The following is a 22900-nucleotide window of genomic DNA, read 5'->3' as shown; positions in this document are numbered from 1 at the left end:
TATATGCAAAAGTTAACTATATTGCGTGTATTTTGGAATTACAAAGGAAAATACGGAGTATTGAAGAATAAAAATAAATATTTTTGCTAAAACAACCTTTTATTAGACATTTTAGTAGCATAAACCACCATGTTTTTGTAAAGCATGATGACTCATACAATCTACCAAATAAGAAGTCATTTTCAAGAAGCCTTTACAGAAAGGAAAAGTGTAAAAACTTTTCGATAATGTTGACTTTTATTAACTGTTTGTGACTTTACTTTATTTTATCATTCATATTAATAGCATGTTATTTTCTTACCAGCTTGAATTATAAATAAAGGACATTTTAAAACAGCCTGGTGGATAAGGGTTCTAAAATAGACCTTTCTTTTTTGTTTTAAACACTCTTATGTTGACAGTTATCTTCATAATCGGAGCATAATTATACTCCGTACTAACTAATTAAGAGATTAATCTGATCATTTAATGTTAATGAGGTTAGGTGGATCAACTGCTTAGAAAACTATGGTGTATGTACGATAACAACTACTTGAGGGAATTTTTATCCTTGGATAATGTACATGACATACGTATGTAATGTAAGTATGTAACCTATTATCATTAATTATTATGTTTTTTTTAAAGAGGACCTATTATCATTACTATAGAGTTTGTTGTTTGTCGATTGTTTGCATAGACGGATCCAGTTACTTCGTATTAAGTTTAGACTTTTTCCTAACGCGCAGCAAACAAACAAATCTTATAGCAAAAGCCCAAAACTTAAACTTTAATAATACAAATAACAAAATTAATGGTCAAAACTTAAGATTCATGATACAAATAGGAAAATTAATGATCAAAAATATGTTTCAATGTATAGTCAAACTATAACTCTTACAAACATTAGGGAAAACACAAATTGTTATATATGGCTGGCCACATTTTGTGGCCAGATATTTTTTTTTTTTTATTTATTATTTTTTTTTATAGAGGTTACTTCATTATTGTAATTAGGGGTTACTTGGTCGGTGTTAAAAGGGTTATTTTTCTAGTATTATAGGGTTACTCAATTAGTGTTATAAGGGTTACTCAATAAGTATTACAAGGATTACTTAATTAGTGTTATAGGGTTTACTTTGTTTTTTTAATAAGTTGTTACGGTCAGCCACACACAAGATGAGCTAGAAAAATAAATTTATTTCAAACCTTAGTATTCGATCGGTTATGATCTTTTAACATGTTAAATATTGTGGGTCATCCAATAGATAAACTACTGGGTTTCCAACTGTAGTCTCTAACTCTTTTTTGTCAAATTAAATTTAATATGCAACAAAAGAAAGAACGAAAAAAAAAAAAAAAAAAAAAAAAAAAACAGTCGACGAGTTTGTAGCACGTGAGTCGTGAGAGCTGCCAAAAAAATACTACTCAGGGTAGTAATAGCAATAGTGATAAATACGAGTAACATTTACAAAAATTAAGAAAAAAAAAATTAGAAGATAGTGAGCACATGCTATGTGCGTGATCATAAAGTCCACGTGGAAGCATAAATTTGGTGCAATTGATTTTTGTGGGGTCCACTCATATCTTTCAATAATGTTAACGTGTAATCATCCTATTCATTCTTTACCCTACACGTGGTCATAGAATATACCCCCATCATCACTTTCATGTCTTCTTTAATAAAGAAAATTTAAAGTAGGAACCACTATTATCCTTTTATCTTCTAATAAAAAAATTATCATTTGCCTTTTTTATATTTATACAAAGTGTATGATTTTTGCAAGTTTGATGAAAAAAAAAAAAATAATGACAACATAGTGGGATTTGGATTTTTGGCTAACCCTTTTTTTTAAAAATAAAAAAAAATTCTTTTATAACACATAAAGGAGAACATATTACTTAAACCCTTGTTCACAATATACAAATTCTTCCGTAAACATGTTAAGAAAATGTAGCGCGGAACCAAAAAAAAAAGTAGCTACCTAGCACTTAAGAACATCCCATCGTGCCAATGACTAACCGGAAGTGAGCAAGGTTAAGACAAAGATATGATTATTAATTACATTGTGTTCACACTCCAGCATGATTTTCAACGAGAATGCATCAGTTCCGCCTCCAACTATTATATTTCTACTGAAACTTATAACACCATTCCAATAAGCATTGTGAGTTGGTCCACTAACATAATATCAGAGCAAGGTTCACGATATGAGACCCTAAATGGCTAAACTTTATTGAGCCAAGAGTAGGTCTATGTGAGGGGGAGTGAAGAAGCACTATAGTCCGAAAAATCACATAAGACAAAGTTAAAAAGGACCTAACATGTGAGGGAGAGTGTTGAACAATAAAACGCCCAAATATCACCACATATAATTGTCCCACTTTAATTTAAGAAGAGAGAATCAAACACTTTATAAGACTAAACGGTTACTCCTATTGTCATATGGTTTTGAAATGGAACCTCCTTTGGACTTGTGAGATAGACTATCTATCTCTCTTGGTTTGCAGGTGCAACATCCTTATCAATAGAAAGGTATAATGGTCCATCACCAATCCAATGATGATACTAGAGGATGGAAGGTCTTCCATTTCTAATACCAACAATTAATCCAGAAACTAAAAGATGTCTTCAGCCTTTTAAAAATCTCTCTATTTGGGGAATGATAGGGTTTGGAAATATAGTTAAGGCAAGCAAAGAATGCCTTACAGATTATTTATCATTAAATATCCTAACCTTTAGTTTCTCCTGATTATTTAACATAGCCATAAAGGCAATAATATTTCATTCCCTTAGAGCATTCCCATTAGTGAGGAGAATTTTGCTCATGAGCAAAATTCATGAGCAAAATTGCATTATTTGCTTTCCCACCAATGAGCAAATCAAAATATGCTCATGAGCATATTGAAATTTGCTCATCCTATGAGCAAAACTGATAGTGAACAGTGATAGCGTGGGGCCCACAGCAAGCACTAAACGTAATTTTTTTTTTACTTTTCGCACCCTCAAAACGACGAGTTTTGGGGTTTGGTCTGAACAACTATCCCCCAAAACGCGTCGTTTTGAAGGCAGCAAAGCAAAAAAAAAATAACATTTATCGGCTGACAGGGCGCGTCAGTCCAGCCAATAAGAAGCTGACACGCGTCCCTGTCAGCCTGTTCCTCCAATCAAAAAATTCAACCGTTTAGCAACGGTAATTAAATCAAAACGGTAATTTGGCCGTTTTATAATTATTAAAAAAAAAAAAAAATTCACCAACGGTTATATTTTTTTTTTCTCTACAAATAGAGATCCATTTTGACATATTTTGGTATAATTTCAAAAATCACAAAAACACCCAATATTACACTTAATCACATTTCTAGTGATATTTATGTTATAATTTCTAATATAAAGTTGAGAAAGGTTATTTTTTTTTTTTGGTTTATTTATTTTTAATTACAGTTTTTAGTACTTTAATTTTTTTCAAAACGTTATTAATGATATTTTAAGTAGCAATATTTTTTTTTGTTTAAAAAATCCAAAAAACTCTTTATTATTTTCACTCCCAAGTTTAGTTTGATTCAATTTTCATTTTCTAATATTACTGTTTATTTTTTAGTATAACTACTTTTTTTCTCAAAAAAAAAAAAAAAAAATTATTTAATTACTTTTTGTAGCACTAGAAATTATTTAAAACGTTATTAACGTTATTCCATTTTAATTTAGGTGTGCCTCTTAAGTATATATTGTTGTTTATTATACAATATAATGGATCCAAACAACCCTAATTACAATCAACTTGCTCAACATTTTTCTGATTTAGGTGATGATTTCATTAGTAGTCCAAATTTTCAATTATTCCTAGGAAGATTAGGCAACCCTTCTTCTCAAAATTCCGTTCATCAACCAACACCTCCTCAGATTCCCAACAATGAAAACACTTTTTTTGAGCAACAAACTCCTCCCGTTACCGAAGGGAGCAACTCTGAGTACGATCTCAGCCAAGATGAAGTTGTTCCGGAGACACCACGGTACCCTCCACCACCTCCAAGGATTCCGACCAATCAACCACTTGCCAAAGCGAGTCGCATTTGGTCGGTTGCTGAGGATGAAGCTCTAATTGGGTTCTATCTAGAACTAAGTGATGATGCGCTTCGTGGTACGAGCCAAAAGGCATCCGAACTATGGCGAAAAGTTCATGCAGCTTACTGTAAACTACAAGCTGAGAAACCGCATATTCTCCCGCCAAGACCTTTGAAGAGTTTGGAGACACATTGGAGAAGAATGGCAGCTGATTTGCTACAGTGGACTAATTGCTATGAGGAGGCGGGCAAACTCCCTGAAAGCGGAAGTGGTTACAACGAAGCCGATCGAATTAAACACGCTTCCAAGTTGTTTTATATCTCCTCTAATCCACAACATAATTTTGCATTTTCACATGGAGTGGAAATGGTTAATAAAGATCCGAAGTGGAGGACTAAACTAAGATGGGGTCTGTCAAAGGAGGAAAGAAAGGGTTGTGATGCCGATGATGAGGAAGATAGCAGTGGAAGTGGGAAAAGGTCTAGGGCGGAGAGTGAGAATGAAATCCGTACTGATGGATTTATGTCCGGAGGATTACCACGACCAGACGGTGTCAAAAAAACGAAGGCTAAGCGTAAGGGCAAAGCAGTTGCTTCCGAAAGTGCAATATTGAGCATTAGTGAGCAGATAAAAGCGTGTACTGAGGTTAGAGAAAGGGAGGCAAATTTACGACAACAACGGTTGGAACTTGATAGAGAAAAGGAAAAGAGGAAGCAAAAACAAGTTGATTTAGCAGAGAAGAAGATGAATTTTGATATGCTTCAATCAGTTTTAGCAAGGACAACACCGCTCACTCCAGCTGAAGAGGCCCACAAGGACGAGTTACTTCAACTAGTCTACGGTAGAAATTGACTGTATTTCCTTAAGTAGTTTATTTTTAATTAGTTGTATTATTTGGTTAGATTTGTTTAATTAGTTTATCTTTTATTAGCTTATCTTTATGTTGTTCAATTTCAATTAGTTTATTTTTAAGTAGTTGTATTCCGAATTTAGATTTGTTTAATTATTTTATCTTTAATTAGTATATCTTTATTTTGTTCAATTTTTATGAGTTGTATTCATGTCCCTTGTCTTATTAGACATTGAGTAGTCATATGTATTTCATGTCAGTTGTATAAATGTATTTTGAATAGTCAAGATTCTTTTCTGTCTTACTATCTTAAGTGTCATTGAATTGTCAATCATGTTTCATCACTCATTGAATTGTCAATCATGTTTCATCAGTCATGGAATTGTCATGAATCTTTTGGACTTGTCATTGAGTTTTCATGCTTATAAATGATAGTGATACCATCTTACGCAAATATAATCCAACTCCTCAAAAATATCCAAACACCCAAGGAACCAGCAAACACAATGTTTTCCATTAGCTCAACCTCCAGCTCGTCTGATTCTGATCAATACGTTGAATTTGATCATTTAGTTGACGAGTTTGTCACAACCCATCTACCAACTTTGTTGTATAACAACCAAACACAACCCCAACCCGTATCCAATGTTGAATGTTTTCCAGAGCGTAGAGGGGATACAGATAGAAGAGATAGGGAAAAGGGGCATGTTCAATTATTTAATGATTACTTTGCAAGTAATCCAGTTTATTGCGACAAACAATTCCGGCGTAGATTTCGAATGCAACAACCTTTGTTTTGTAGGATTATGAACAAGGTGGTCGAGGGGGATCAATTCTTCCAGCAACGTAGGAATGCAGCTGGAAGGCTTGGGTTATCACCGTTGCAGAAATGCACCACTGCGATTAGAATGTTGGCGTATGGTACCTGTCCAGATGCGGTGGATGAGTATCTGCGCATTGGCGAAACTACCTCCAGATTGGCTTTGCAACATTTTTGTCAAGGGGTTATTACACATTTTGAAGCTGAATATCTCAGAAGTCCCACCGACAAAGATTTAAGGAGAATCTTGCATCAAAATGAAATGCGAGGTTTTCCCGGTATGATAGGTAGCATTGAATGCATGCATTGGGAGTGGAAGAATTGTCCTATGGCTTGGAAAGCGCAATACGCAGGCCGTAATAAAAATGCAACCCTCATTCTAGAGGCCGTTGCAGATCAAGATTTATGGATTTGGCATGCATTCTTTGGGATCCCGGGATCTTGTAATGATCTTAATGTCCTTTACCGATCTCCGGTCTTTGATGATGTTCTTCATGGTCGGGCACCTCCAATTCATTTCACCGTGAACGACCATGAGTACAACTTGGGCTATTACTTAGCAGATGGCATTTACCCAAAATGGGCTACTTTTATTCAAGGTATAACACTTCCACAACTTCAAAAGGAAAAATTATTTGCTGATAAACAAGCTGCAGCTCGGAAGGACGTTGAACGGGCTTTTGGGGTTTTACAGGCTCGGTTTGCCGTTCTACAACAACCCTCCCTTGCGTTTAACGAAGACATATTGTGTGACATAATGAAAGCTTGTATCATTATGCACAACATGATTGTCGAAGATGAACGACACAACTATGCTCGGGCCGAAGTTTTAAGAAGGTACTATGAACAAGATCGCCCGCAAATTACAAGACCCACTACAAGTGCTACAGTTAACAATAACGAGCCTTTTGAATTCAATGTTGGCCGACCGCCAAACGTTGATTTCAACACGTACGTCCACAGAAGAATGTCACTACGTGACAGAGACACTCATGTTCAATTAAAAGCGGATTTAGTGGAACACATTTGGCAAAAATATGGCTCTATTAATGATTAAAAAAAATAAATTTGTCGTAAGATTACAATTTAATAGAGTATTAATCGTACGTTTAAAATCTAGGTTCGTTATTGGTTTGTAGTATTAAATGTATTCGTACGCTAATTAAATTTTATGTTGTATTACATTTATAATTAATTAGCGATTAAATTTCAATATTTTGAATGAAAATTTAATAATTGTATTAAATTAAATAAAAGTATAATTGTAATTAGTACCCATAAATATTAATTTAACCAAAACATATTAAATATTAATAGGGTGATGTGTAAGAGAGAGAGATATTGGTGGGGTATGTGAAAAAGTAGGAGAGAGATTGATGAGCATTTTTTTTTTGCTCACTAGTGGGATAGATTTTGCTCACTAAAAATGCTCATGAGCAAATTTAGTTGGGAAGAGAGAGAATGAGGAGAATTTTTTTTGCTCACTAGTGAGAATGCTCTTACATATCTAATACCAAGACCCCCGGCTTACATCAAACCTAAAGATCAAATTTAGAGCCCAAAAGACTTTATTTCTAGGAGAATAATAATGATTCTTATATCCACCTTGTTTCAGAGGAACTTTTTACATTCAGATTCAATATCTTTTAGAGAAAACACCTGAGATTAGTTTCCATGAGATAGAAAGACCCCTACTTGTAAAAGATTTAGAGCCCCTACTTGTAATACTTTTTAAACTCCCCTACTTATAATAGATTTAGAGTCAACTGAAAAGGTAGTTTACTAAAGCATTTAAAGCAAAGAATTATGGAAGGGGGGTGTTCTAATCTAGGCATCTAGCTTTCATTTTAGATTATGGGCTTGTTCTAATTTACTTAATTGAGCTGAATTAATAACTGAACTAATTGAAACTAAACTGAACTGAGCTGAACTGAATTGTTTATGAGAGAAGAAAATTAGGAACTGAACTAAATTGAATTGAACTAAATTGAACTAATTGGAATTGAAATGGACTAAATTGAAATTAAGCTAAAGACAACAAACCCTAAATATATTTATATTTTATTCTTATCTTAATAGGCACGTGCCAGCTTCTTGTTTGTTTAATGAAGAGTAAGGCACATGCCAGCTAATTAGTGATTGGTAATTTAGCATTAAGAACAGTGTAAATGGGAGCACATGCCAAATGTGTGATCCGATGGTGTAGTTGCTTACGTGGAAGCATAAACACTAGCTGTTTAATTATTTATTGTTTACAACCGCCATTTTGGATGACTTGCACCACCGCTGTTTTAAAAGTTTGCACAAGTGTCAAACTGCAATAGAATGAAACCCAGCCTCATGACCTTTCCTTGTCAACTAAACATATTAACTTGGTTTATTCTTACTCCATATATAATTCTTGTATTGGTCCTACGGCATGTTCTCATAGACTAAAGTATGTTTAACTGAACTGAAGTGAACTGAATTTATTAGAGCTAAACTGAATTAAATTAAACTGAAAATAATCTGATGAGACTAGGACCTACATGTTTGCTTGCAGTCGTTTGACTGATACACATGTAATGTATTAATTTGATTACAAAAATAAAGAGATTATATCAATATCCTGCATAACAAAAATATTTGTAGAATTTGTAAGTAATTTTGATATACTTCCTCCATTCTGTTAATATTGCAACAAGGAGGAAATTACGCATCCCAAAACACATTTTATATGCTAAATATCTATAATTGTGCAAGAGTAAAAATTATAAAAAGTTGATAATGTGAAAGTATTTTATGAGACGAATCCAACAAGATCTCACTTGACTATATTTTGCTTTACGTATAACTCATATTATATGGTCAAACAAGAGTGATGAATAGTGCAAAAAGTCCATTGTTGCAATATTAATAGAACGGAGGAAGTATATAGTAATTTTTTATTTTCAAATTATTGCAAGTATTTAATATGGATCCGAGATATAAATTTATGACTACATGATAAACATATATGTTGCCTAATGGAATCAATGCTTTAGTTACAAACTCCTGTTGTTTTGGTAAGAGCTTCATTTTTACTTTTGCATTTTTCATCTGACCTACTTTGATCAATGGTAGTGATTCGATCGATTCCATTTTAAATTGAGTCATGCTAATTAAGTTATTGTGTTTATAAAAACTAAAATCTAAATATGATTTTCTTCAAGGCAGTTTTGAATTCAGTCAGTTTTTAACACCTTTACTAAATATAATATTACAAACTATTACAAAAGCAAACAAAAGTATAATTATACCAAGAGTCGGTGCATGCAATGACAAAAACTAGTCTATCTATTAATGAAAAATAGTGACATCAATCTCTACTATTTATACTTCAATATCAAGATTATATAGATAATTACATCGATTGACGTCCTAAATTTCACAAAATAGTCTATGTTTTCCTATGTAATTGGTATCAAACACTTAAATTCGTACACTCAATCAAATAAAAACCACAAACATAAGAAAAAAATAGAAAGATACGAGTGTTATTGGAAGTGTTTGTTCCAAAGACAGTCGTCCCTGTCACGTGGCTTTACTTGGTTAGGCCGGCACCGCCCTTTTTAAACAGATTTGGAGAGAGAAAGCTTACGTTAGTTATTGACAGACATGATTAATATGCTTTCCTACTAAAAAGATATTTTTTGGCACTACTTTTCGATCTCTCACTTGATTTACTATTTTAATACATCTATGATTCTATCTAGTTTTGACATATTTAGTATACAATGCAAAGTTAGGTAAGTAATATGCTGTTTTTCAATCGTCATTTCTACTTTTTTAAGAAAAAAATATGTCATGTCATGACTCATGAGTAAGGAAAAGAAGAGATTACTAGTAAATGATATGAGTAGTGTATAGAACTTTAGAAAACTAAAATGAACTTGAAAAATAGAAACAAAAACCATAAAAAAGAGAGGATAAAAAGAATTGATCCCTTTTTGAAAAAAAAAAATAAATAAATAAAAATTAATCACTATTCTCGAATTTTAGGACTGTCATATTGGATACTTTGGGGAACATAAAATATTACCTTCACTTTATATTATTTGTAACATTTGTCAAAATTTGATGTTTCAAATTATTTGTAATAATTTTTTTTTTTTAAAAGTTAAATTAATTCCTTGATATAGAAGAGTCATACATCTATAATATGAATCAGAACACATACAAATAAATAAAATAGTAAATTGGATCAAATAATATTCTAATTGGCAAATCCAAGATCATTGTAAATGAAATATGTCATCGATGAATATCACCCTCTAGTCTTTCACACCGCTATTTGATGCAACTTTATTCAAGGGAGTCTTTCGATTTATTGTAGTAATAAAATCAATATTTGGTGCAACTGATTGTGGATATAGAATAAACCTAGCCTCCATTGCTATATTGCACATACAAATCCTCACAATAAAAAAAAATTAAAAAAAAAAAAAAAAAATTCAAATCTTCTTGCAAAATTATAAAATATAGCCCAAACTCTGTCAATGAGAGAGTTAAACCCAATATATAGGTAGATATAAGTCATATAACCCAAAAAACTTATCTTGGAGTATGTGAAATCCTCTAAAATTGCAAATAATAAGAAACGGAGATAGTCTAAAGATGAATGTGTATCATAAAAGTCACTCTAAAGGAGCTAAGCTAGCTAGCTAGCTCAAGTGTGTAAGGAACCTTAGTGTCTGTTGAAGCTTAATGGTTTTGATGATGACGAACACAAAATAGCAAACTTCATCTAATAAGTATTTTCTAAGTGTTGAAATTAGAACAGGTTTGTTTAATGAAGACTCAAGGAAATTCAAGAGGAATGTTAAAGGTAGTAGAAGAAGAGTTGTTCCACTCTGGAACTAGTTGAGTTCCCTAACAGGAACATGAAGACAGCAAGTTAAAAAGACTAACTTGGTCTACGTGGAAGATTGCAAGTTTCCCAAGAACTTGGCCTGCAAAGTTCTAGCTGAGAGCTGGAGAACAAAAGACAGCAGGAACTTTGCGTGAAGCCCAAGTATCCTGAGTTACAAAGTTTGACGAGGCAATTTAGTTTTGTTAAGATTATATATTTATTTTTTTAAGATTGATGTAAATATGATTGACAAGATTATATACGGAATCTATTAGAAACGTGACAAAGCTTACTGGCAAGCTTAAAATAGGAAAGTTTAAAAGAGATAAGTTTTTATGGAAAGATTTTCTAAAAAGATTTTATTTCAAAAAAATCCAGTTCTGCCAAAAGATATTATTGTTTTCATAATTTATCTTTGATAAGTTTTTCTAAAAAGATTTTCTTTACAAACGATTTAATTAAAAATGTGTTTTGTGAAATTCGGAAATTTAACTAAATTTATCTTTTGAAAACCCTACTTTCTATACGAGTTAATCTTGTATAAAGAGTAGAATTCACATTTCACGTTTTGTGTGAGTTTATGCGTGAAGAATTCGAAGAGTGCTTAATTGTGTGAGTTGGCCAAGTTCATACTTTGTCATATTAGTTTCAGATTTCATGTGTAGCTTTCCTTTCATATCTTAGAGGTCAAGTGTTTGTATTGGTTGGGATTTGGGTGAGTGAATCATATAATTTCATACAATATTGTAAGCTTCTAGGTTGAAGTTGAGTGAGAAACACTAGGTGAAAAAAGGGATTTAGCAGCGGTTCAAACCCGGCTTAAGGCACCGGTTTGAACCGCTGCCTATGTGGGGGGTGCCAATCACACCCCTTTTTAGCACCGGTTCAAAACCGGTGCCATAAACCGGTTTTGGCACCGGTTAACCGGTGCCTTAAATAATTTCGCGGAATATTTTTTGTTAGTGGTAGTTGTTTTAGGCACCGGTTAACCGGTGCCTTTTTGGTATTTTTTTGTTTTTTACTTTTTTTCTTGCAATAATAATAAAAATAATATACAAACAAACATGAAATACGAACCAAACAAAAATAAATGGTGAAATAAGGATTCTTGAAATTGTTATATTCAACATCAAAACAATGGTAAATCACATTATATTCAACAAGTAAATTGTTATTGTACCATACAAAAAAAAAAAAAAAAAAAAATTACAATGAATTATAATGAAATTTAACTCAGAAATTGAAATTGTAAAACAATAAAATAAAAAAATTTTACAACATCAAAATAATATTCCAAAATCGAAATCTTGAATCCTTGTTGCATGAATTAACACATGCATAAATTAAAACCCATAAATTATTAAAACTTAAAAAAAAAAAAAAAAAAAAAAACGAGAAGCAAATCCAGAAAACTAATGCATGAACGAGAAAATCAATTAACCCAAAATCAATTAAACCAAAATCAAACCCAGCAATCGATTAAACCCAGCAAAATTAGTTGACCCCAGAATTTTGCTGGGTTTTCTGAATTAATCGATTAATCCCAGAATTCAGAAAATCGATTAACCCCAGAAAATCAATTAACCCCAGAATTCAGAAAATCGATTAAACCCAGAAAATCAATTAAACCCAGAAGCAAACCCAGCAATCGATTAAACCCAGCAAACCCAGAAAATCAATTAACCCCAAAACTTTCGAAAATCAATTAAACCCAGAAATTTCGAAAAATCAATTAAGTGCAAAAAATGACAAAATCAATAAACCCAAATAATTCCAAGATCAATTACACCAATCAATTTCGAACAATATTACAACAATCAAACCCCAAAAAATTAAGGCACATAGCATAAATAATTAAACCTAGAAACCCTTACCCTGAATTATTAAACCCAGAAACATTGAGTTCGTCGCCTATAACTCACTCTAAGGAGGTGGTTCTAGAAAGAGATCCGAGGCGAGGCGAGGCGCTTAACCGGGAAACATAGCATGCATGTCACAAGAGCGAGGCGAGCAAGAAGCACCTACTGCGAGAGGGGCGAAGCCGGGCTTAGATGTAGTTTTCAGGTCAGAAGAAGAGGACAGAGAGGGGAGAGAAACAGAGAAGAGAGGTCGGAAAGCTGAGAGGAGAAAGAGAGGAGAGAGGAGGAGAGGCGCTCAGTTGGAGGAGAAGGAGGAGAGGCGCTCAGTTGGAGCCTTGGAGGAGAAAGAGAGGAGAGAGAAGCTAAGAGGAGAGATAAGGATGTTAGGGTTTATAAATGAACAATCCCGGTTTTTTTTTTTTGGTGCACCGGTTCAAACCGGTGGCCTTGTTATTTTTGGCACCGGTTTGATCTGAACCGGTGCCATTGTTCTTGGTCTAAATCCCCGCCCAATTTTAGGCCGGTTTTTGGCACCGGTTTGGTCTGAACCGGTGCCAATTGGGGGTTGCCAATTTGTATTTTTCTACTAGTGAAAGTACTCAGAGACTACGAGTGAATCTAAGTCAGGGACTTAGGTTGGGTAGAATAAGGTTCTATCGTGTAGCAAGTTTGGTATAGAACTTGTGATTTTAGGTTTGAGTATAATAGGTTGTAACTTGTGTGTTAGCACTGTTATAGTGAATTGGTTTGGTGTTTGAAATCCCTTAGAGGGTCGAGGTTTTACTTTCAGTTGGGCCCTGGAAGGTTTCCTTGTAGAATCTTGTGTGCTTTGCAAGTTCCTTTTATATTCTGTTTTACATTCCTCAAAAGTAGTCAATAGGAACTTACATACAATTCCCACCCCCTCCCCTCTTGTAGTGTTCGTCTCAACTAACAGTGTCTCTCGAGATCGAGATGGCAATTAAGACTAACTAGGAATGAGCTACACCATGAAGATGTCTTGTGCAACATCTCCTCACCACTGATCCATCTACTACTATTTACTCGATTTATATATTTGTAGATGACTGCAGTTGCTCCACTTTGATGTTTGTAACTAACCTGACTTTCTTTTTGTTTCATATTAATTGTAACAAATGAGTTTGTTGAATTCCTAAACAAAATTTGTTTGTGAGTGACTGAGTGTTATAAAGAGAGAAAGATAAATATGTATGTAATGAGGAGGGAGAGACAAAGAGAAATGACAAGTACTTAAAAAGGAATGAAAGAAAACATTTATTGCAAATTATGTGAGAGGTATTAGCCGATAGGGCCCTCTCCTTACCAACCCAAAAAAGTAAAAATAAAAATAAATACATAAATAAATAAATATTGCACATAATATGAAACAAAAACACTACCTCCGTTAACTTTTATTTGCAACTTTAGGGTATTATTGTGAGATATAAAATATTCCAAAGTTGCAAATAAAAGTTAACGGAGGTAGTAACAATTTAGATTATTATGGAATAGTTTTTTTTTTTTTTTTTTTTACAATGAAATTTCAAACCTATATTTCTATGGCAATGTTAGTATTTCTGTGACACACATATTTTTAATTTGAATGGGTTTGTAACTATCAAAGATATCATGATCCAATCAATACTTCCCTAAACTTTACCAGTGGTGTACTAAACCTATTTGACTTCTACATACACATATAATATAAAAGTAAATGAGCTCACAAAGCACGAAACCTGAGCCTAAAAGGCTAAAACGCACCACAAATTTCAAATCTTACAACAGTTAAACATTATTCAAACATTAATTAATTACTTTAATTACACCAGCACAAAAAGGATTTGTGACTGTATTTGTGAAAGTTATTGGAGATATTCACTACTAATGGATGATTGAGAAATTTCTGGGAATAATTGATAAAATTCTTGAATGAGGAGATTTTCTTTAACTAATGTAAAATGAGTTATTTTTTTTACATATAATTAACTTAGAAAAGACTCATAATGTATTAGATTAATCATATATATATTAATCATATTAGCTTTTATAACATGTATCGGATTGTTAAAAATAAAATCAAACTCACTACAAATTAAAAATTATCCTTAACAGTTTACTTGGTTGAAGAAAAGGGAATGAAAAGAGGAGAGGGGAGGGAAGGGAAAGGGAGGGGAGAGAAGAATGATGAGCAAATTTCCATCTTAAGGTATGTTCATATTTACTGAACTAAGCTGATTGGAGCTGAACTAAATATTAAATTAGGAGCTGAATTGAACTAAACTGATTGGAGCTGAATTAGACTGAACTTATTGGAGCAGAAATGAACTGAACTGAAATTAAGCTGAACTGAACAAACCATCTCCCATTATTTTGGAGAAATCAATTCTTTTTATATTTTTTTCCCTCCATCTAAATCTCTCTAATAAGTTTCAATTAGTAATAATAAAAAATAATTAAAAAAAAAAAAGGTTTACCAATAGGTTAAAAATCAAAAATTTCAAAAGCCAAATATAATAAGAAATACCTATAGACCCTACAATGATAACATACATTTAAGTTTTGATTAGAAAAACAAGTACTTGCGTTGTAACAAATAATAATTTTTTTACGAGTAAAAAGTAAATTAATTTAAGTTAACTAAAAATAATTATGTGAAACCTTATCACTGTATATCTTTCATTTATTTATTTTTTTTTTTTTTTAAAAAAAAAAAAAAAAAAAAAAAAACCAACATTTCTCCTAAACCCTAGGCTCCATTGTTAATTTTTGAAGGGCTTCCATCGAATCTTGTCGGTGGAAAGCCCCAATCTAAGATTTTTTTCCTTTAGTTTGTTTTTAGTTTATAATAATGGTTCCTCCGTTCGAGAGGAACTTGTCTCCCTCGAAAGAAAGGGTTTTTCTCATTCGAAAGATAAGGTTTTTTCAATCTCCTTCAAAAGACATGGTTTTTCGAGCTCTTTTGAAAGACAAGGTATTCTCTGCGCTTGGAATAGTATTATATTAGATGATGTGTGGCTACTATTGATATTGGTTACTCTAATTCAGGATACAAAATTGTCACAAGAATTTCCTTCCTCCAAAAATTACGTAGCGACGACGGATTCACTCAAAAAGTTGTATGAGACAACGAATCGAGAATATGTCGAATTGTTATATCTTTGTATTTGGATTCTTAGTCCTTCTCCAGTTAATTCTTGTTTAATCTTGTTAAATCTATTTTCTTTATCATTAATCATTAATTGTAGATGTCGTATGCTTTAATCAATGAAAATTAGTGTCCATTGGGACTTCTTTAAAAAAAAAATTATGTGAAGTAAACATGGTCTTATTGAGTACAAAGTATAAAATAAGGGTGACATATAAACTTGGTCTTATTTAGGTTATTTTATGATATACTATATAATGACAACGCATAAACTTTCGAGTACCTCATATAATAAGTACCAAAAATTTTAAATTTTAAGAAAAAAATACAATTTAATGATTTCCGAACTATCATGTTACGAGATTACAAGACGACCAAACAATCACTTTCAACCTAGTCTCATCTTAAAGTTGAAATATGCAGCAACCAAGTGGAAATATTTGAACAATCATAACTCATAAAAATCAAAATGAAGTACAACCATTGATTTTCTTTTTTTTCTTTTTTTATTCTTTCTTTCTTTCAATAATCAATAATTCATAATAAGAAGGTTTAGAAGGCCTAGTGTACAGGGTAGGTTTTGAAATTATATAATAAGTGAGTGACTCAGTGAGTGAGTGGCTTTGCTGAAATAAAAGATGTATGGAAATTTTATACATTTGTCCTACATGTTGGACGGTTGGGCATGCTCTTACTAATAACCCAATTTCTTATACTTGGACGATACGTTGTGGCTTTATGCTATTTATTATGCGTGCGTGAATTATTTTTACGGTGTTAAACAGTAATGTATGATCAATTGGTTTTTAACATTTATTTATCATAAAAGTGAAGATACAAGAAGAAGAAAAAAAAAAACACTAAGTGAATTATAGAGATTAAGACTTTTTACTGGTAAAAAATGATCAAAACCATTCCAAAATCCACTTATGGAGGCTAGGGCTTAGCAATTTAATTGTGGAGGGAGATAAAAGAAGAAAAAGAAAACAATATATATGTTGTTCTTAAATTAAAATGTGTGACTATATCAACACTTTAGAGTTTATAAACATTATTATTTTCTGTACATGTAATTGGATAACTTGGTAATAAAGTTATAATCTACCAACCATACATGGTGTTACAGGTTCAAGCAACATTAATGTCATAATTAATTAATTAATTAATTATGTTTATTTTTTATGAAGAAACAATATGATAGTTTGTACCAGTGACTTGACATCGTGCCACTTTTCAAGTATGATATGTGACAAAATGTTGATCGGCATGATCAACCATTTTTCTCTTTATCAATGTTGGCATTGTATCAACTTGTAATCATGTCCTTACTTTTACTTATTGTCTTTTAGCTTTTTAACAACGGCACGTATAGTTTTTCATACATAATAATATACGTACACCGATCGAAGTATAAATTTTCAATAATTGGTGAATTGATTGAGAGATTAATTATGATGAAAGCATGACAATGAAAATGCATTTGATGATGCTAATGAACGATTTCATAAAATGACAATCCTCATAATTAAAATCGGCATACAATGCATGTCGTCCTCCCATATCTAAAAGAGGTCGGGGAGGGAAAAAAAAAAAAAAAAAAATTCCGAAAAGTCGTACAAAAACTAGTTTAAAGCTAAAATCCAAAGGATACTTTTTATTTCTTTCCTAATAGAAATTCCCTAGTTAGAAGGTAATTGTATAAGGTGATGATAAAAATGAGTCCAAACTCTTGATATTCACAAACTTATAATGCATGCAACGTAAGAGAGAGTAGCATGTCTTGGAGCTACTCAATTCATTCTTTTGTCCAAATTTGATAATTAGGCGGCAAAATTGAGCATATTATAATAAGGTTAAACGACATTAAATTCAAAAGGGGCTATTTTTATATATTTATATTATTATTATTATTGATTAATTGGGTTATTTTTCAACTTGTTATTGTTATGAGTTTGACATGACAACAAAGGATTATGATTAGAAAACACACACAACACTCTATTTAATTGTCCGAACACGTGTACGACATAGATGGCCCTAGTTCTTGACTATGATTGATTGGAAATTCATCATATCTTAGTGGAATTTTGGCTTTTCAAAAGGATTTTATAAATGAGTCAATGCTAGTAGTAAGCTAGTGAGTCAATTAATTTTTAATGCTATATATGTGAGTGGAGTATTATTGAAGCATTAATTGATAGAAAATAGAAATAAAGCAAGACACCATGCATTATAATGGTAGCTAGATGCATGAATATTTAATGTTAGGCTATGTACGATATTGTTTTAGAATAATATTAATCGTTGTTGTTAAGTGATGAAGTAATAAAATCATTGTTATGTCACTATCTTGATGAAAAATAATTTAAACTACCCCTAACAACAACTCAATTATACATAACCACAAATTAATTATCAAGAATTTTTTCGATTTTGAGTAATCAATTATGCCTTCAAAGAAAACTACAAATTTCATTAATAATGTTGTGGCGGGAAAACACGGGATTATCGTCTTCAAAAAGGAGGGCGGTGGAAAGGCGTTTGGTTCGCAGAGTAGTATGGGTTTGGAATCAAGAATGAGGTTAAAGTGGTATCGGGTTGGAGCTTGGTACTTAATATATACCATGTTTTTAGTTCAATTCAGGAATGTAATCTCTCACTATTCCCTCCTTTTATTTGATTCTTAAGGGAATGGAATGAGCTAAACCCATCTCCCCACAATTGAATTCATAGTTTTGACAACCAAACATATGATATGAATTTTAGTCATTCTAAATTCATACCTCATACCTATATATCGCGAACCAAACGTCCCTTAAGAGAGACCAAGGTAGTAAGAGTATTTGTGTTTTCGAGAAAGTATTTTGTGAGTCCAGACTCACAGTAAGGCTAATATAAATATATAATTAAGGGTTTGTTTGACATCATTTTTAGTTTTCAGTTTCCTTTTTTTTTTTTTAAACTAAAAACCAAAAACAGGAAACAAGAAAAAGGTGTTTCCACTTTTCTGTTGTCAGTTTTCAAAATTATCATAATTTTAATAAGTCTAAATATTTTGTGATTCATTATGTGACATATATAATATACTTTAAAAATACAAAAAACCAAAAAAACAGAAAACCACAGCGATGCCAAACGAACCATAAGCTATTGGACATTGGACTTGAAGTACAAGTTTTTGAATGCCTTGAGTATTGAAATTTAAGGCATGTTCACATTTACTTAATTTCAGTTCAGTTTAGTTCAGCTCTAATAAGTTCAATTCAGTTCAACTCCAATCAGTTCAGTTTAGTTCATCTCAGTTCAGTTCAACTCCTAATTTTTCTCTCCCATAAAATATTCATTTCAGTTTAGTTCAATTCAGTTCAGCTCCAATCAGTTCAGTTCAGTTTAGTTTAATTCAGCTTCAATCACTTCAGTTAGTTTAGTTTAATTCAGCTCCAATCAGTTCAGTTCAGTTTTGTTTAGTTCAGCTCCAATCAGTTCAGTTCAGTTTTGTTTAGTTCAGCTCCAATCAGTTCAGTTTAGTTCGATTCAGCTCCAATTAGTTCAACTCAGTTCAGTTCATTCCAACTCAATTTAATAAATGTGAACAAGTCCTTAACGTTAGATTTTTTGACATTTTATATAAGTTTTAAAAATTATATACGAAAAGTAAGAGTATAAGTTAGTAATAGACATATTGATTTTAGAAAATTCATGTATTGCGATTCATTATAAAACAAACTCACCACCCATTATTAAATTTGTGTTTTTGTAGTTATTATTGTATCACAAAATAAACAACCGGTACGGTCCTAAGTATAGATAATCTATTCTATTAACTATTATTATAACAAAACATGATAATATCATTAAAGGATATGTCAATCTCTTATTTAAAAATTTCCCCTACTGTAAAATCTAAATACAGGTTAATTATATAGATAAATCAACTTCCAACATCACCCTTACTGTAATTATAAGTATATAACCGGCTCTATGATAACATTAATAAACTATGCCAAAAATAATTTCCTGATCACATGTCCAAAAAATAAAAAATAAAAAAAGAATTCTGATGACTACATACCATACGGAAGCCTTATAAAGAGAGAGATATGCTAGCAGGAAGCAGTATCAGTTAAAACATGATAACAATAGAAGTACAAAATAATACAAATTACTCCAAATTTTTTTTGAACATAGAGTACTGTACTATATTACTAGTACAAAGTTATATTTTTAACTTTGTTCAAAGAGAAAAATAAAATTTTCAATTTTATTATGAAAAAATGTCATAAAAACACATCAAACTTGAATGCATATACATGTAGGGACTAGAGGTGTCAAACCCGAACCGACCCGAAAAAAATTATCCGTTTCGAACTGTAACCGAACCGATTTGATCCGAGAAATTCAAGACCCAAACCCGATCTGTAACCGAACCGAACCCAACCTGAATCCGAACTTGACCCGATCTGAACTTAACCCGGCACCGATTTGATCCGACCTGAACTCAACCCGAATCCGATTTGACCCGCCCTGAACTCAAACCGAACTGATTTGACCCGACCCGAGCTCAATCCGATCCGAAATTGACCCGACAAATAACCGATCAGATCCGATCTGTTTTGACCCGAACTGTTATTAACCCGACCCGATTTTAACTCGATTTGATTTTTACCCGATTCGAATTTAACCCGACCATAATTGATTATTGACCTTTTTATTCAAGTTCTTATACTATATATTTACTAATTATTAATAAGTTAACTTTTTTACTACAAAGAAATAGTCTAGAGTCTTAAGTTTACTACAAACCCATCAAGTGAGACAATCTGACCAAAAAGTAGGTGGGGTCCATATAAAGAGCTCTCTCTTCCTATCTCTCTCCTTTTTTCTCTCTTTACCATGTGTTTTTAGAATATTTTAATTGTTGTTATGTATTTACAAATACATAACATTCCTTCATTACTACTTCCTCTACGACTGTGCATTATCCTAGAATTATAGGCATTATACATCGTACGGTTATATACACACTACATACATATGCAATAATTTATGCTTAAATAAAAAGAATGTACATAGTAACAATTAACTATCACTATGTATAATGTCAAGTTTTTAATATAAAAATTGAATTAGTAATAAAGTAATTCTAACAACCATAACAAATATCTTATACAAATTGAATTAGTAATAAACTAAACTAATAGTACAGAACTCATAACCTCGCAAGATTGTACAATTGATGAAGAGTTGTAACCTTGTAATAACCTTAAAAAACTGATATTCTATTTTGTATATATCACCATATGTAACTATTATTACTCATCAATATATCACTAGCTCGGTCTCACTTATATAGGTATGATAAGTTATCGATAATTATTCAATCTCAATTTTCCTTTAAGATAAAAATTATACATAACTTGATCAAATGAGAAAACTAAAATTTCGTGCTTCATAATTAATAATCATATCGAACCAATAATAAGGTAAAAACTCAATAATATCTCTAGATTAAAAATAACCTTATTTGGATATGAATTTGGTCAGATCGACCAAAATCCAGCCAAACACAAAAAGGAATTGAATCGAAACTGACCAATTAATGAATCAACGGATCAACCTTATCTTAATTAAACCGAACTTGACCGAACCGAAATCAACCCGACCCATGTTCATCCGACCCGAAGTTATCCGGTTAAACCCGTTTTAAACCCGATCCAAAATTATCCGAACCGAAAGTGAACCGATCTGGAGTTGACCCGACCCATATCCGACCCGGACTCGATAGACCATGACCCGAATTTGACCCGACCCGAATTTGACCCGATCCGACCCGATCCGAGTTAAAAGGATAATTTTGATCCGAACATATCCGATCCGAGCAGACCCGATCCGAACAGACCCGACCCAAACTCCATCCGATTATCCGAATTGACACCTCTAGTAGGGACTATCTAGGGAGTTAAAATTTTGCTATGTTCCAATGTGTACTAATATAACTTATATACTACGTACATGTTTATGTCTATTGTCTTATAGACACATATTTTTACTTGTTTTGCTCCCATATACTTTGTATGTTAAATGTAATGTATTTGTATTTTGAAATACTACGGAATGGAAGCATATACTTCTTATATATACATTGTGTATTATGCTCCAGCCTCCAGCGAGGGTGTACAAAAATAACAATTGCATGTTAATTAAAATGTACTTCCCCCATTCTATTAATATTGCAACAATGGAATTTTTGCACTATTCATCACTCTTGTTTGACCTTATAATATAAATTTATACGTTAAGTAAAATATAGTCATGTGGGATCTTATTGGATTATTCTCATAAAATACTTTCATAATATTAACTTTTTATAATTTTTACTCTTACACAATTACAGATATTTAGCATATAAAATGTGCTTTGGGATGCGTAATTTCCTCCTTGTTGCAATATTAAATTATTAATAGAACAGAGGAAGTATCATATTGTCTAGCAATTTTGTTAGTATAGATTTTCTGTTTAACTTTTTATAATATTATCTTCACATGTGATTATTTTTTACTGTTATTTAGTCAAATAGTGATTTATTCGCATGCACTAGTTTGTATGATTATAAGAGGCTAATGAATTATTTTATGTGACTTGATTGCTTCAACAAGTATGACAAATAATATATCAACAGTCTAGATTTAAAATATTACCGTAATCGTTCGTAATCAACAAATATGCTAGAATGTAAAAATTTAAACATAATCCCAAGGAATCAAACATTTCATCATATATAAGAACATTATCCCATATCTTTGAACTATCTCGAAAAAAAAATTCATTACGCGTGAGACGACAAAACAATAAAGAGCATACATACATAAGTGTTAATTACTACTCTCTCCGTGTTTTTTTAAGTGTTACACTTACTTACTAAATCCAGTCGTGTTTTAATAAGTTTTACACTTTCTTTTTTGGCAAAAAGATACATTAAAATATTATACATCTCTTCTCTCATGGTCTCCACCCAAATCCACTACTACTTTTTATATTATATATCTCCTTTCACATTCATTATTTTTCAATAAACTATTAACCTCACTATTTTTCTTGTACAATTTTTAATATTCCAACTATCCCACTTATCTCTTATTTTATTTAAGTCAATTAAATTGCCTAAAACTATATGCCAGTCAAAGTGTAACACTTAAAAAAAACACGGAGGGAGTATCATAATTAGAGTTTGATTTATCATCATGGTATATTACTATATTAGTACTTCCAATTCATATTTAATAATGATATTGTAAATCATTCTATAAATAT

This window comes from Chenopodium album, chromosome 2, assembly GCF_948465745.1.
Source record: "Chenopodium album chromosome 2, dcCheAlbu1.1, whole genome shotgun sequence".
Classification (NCBI taxonomy): domain Eukaryota; kingdom Viridiplantae; phylum Streptophyta; class Magnoliopsida; order Caryophyllales; family Amaranthaceae; genus Chenopodium; species Chenopodium album.
This window is presented reverse-complemented; position numbering follows the sequence as displayed.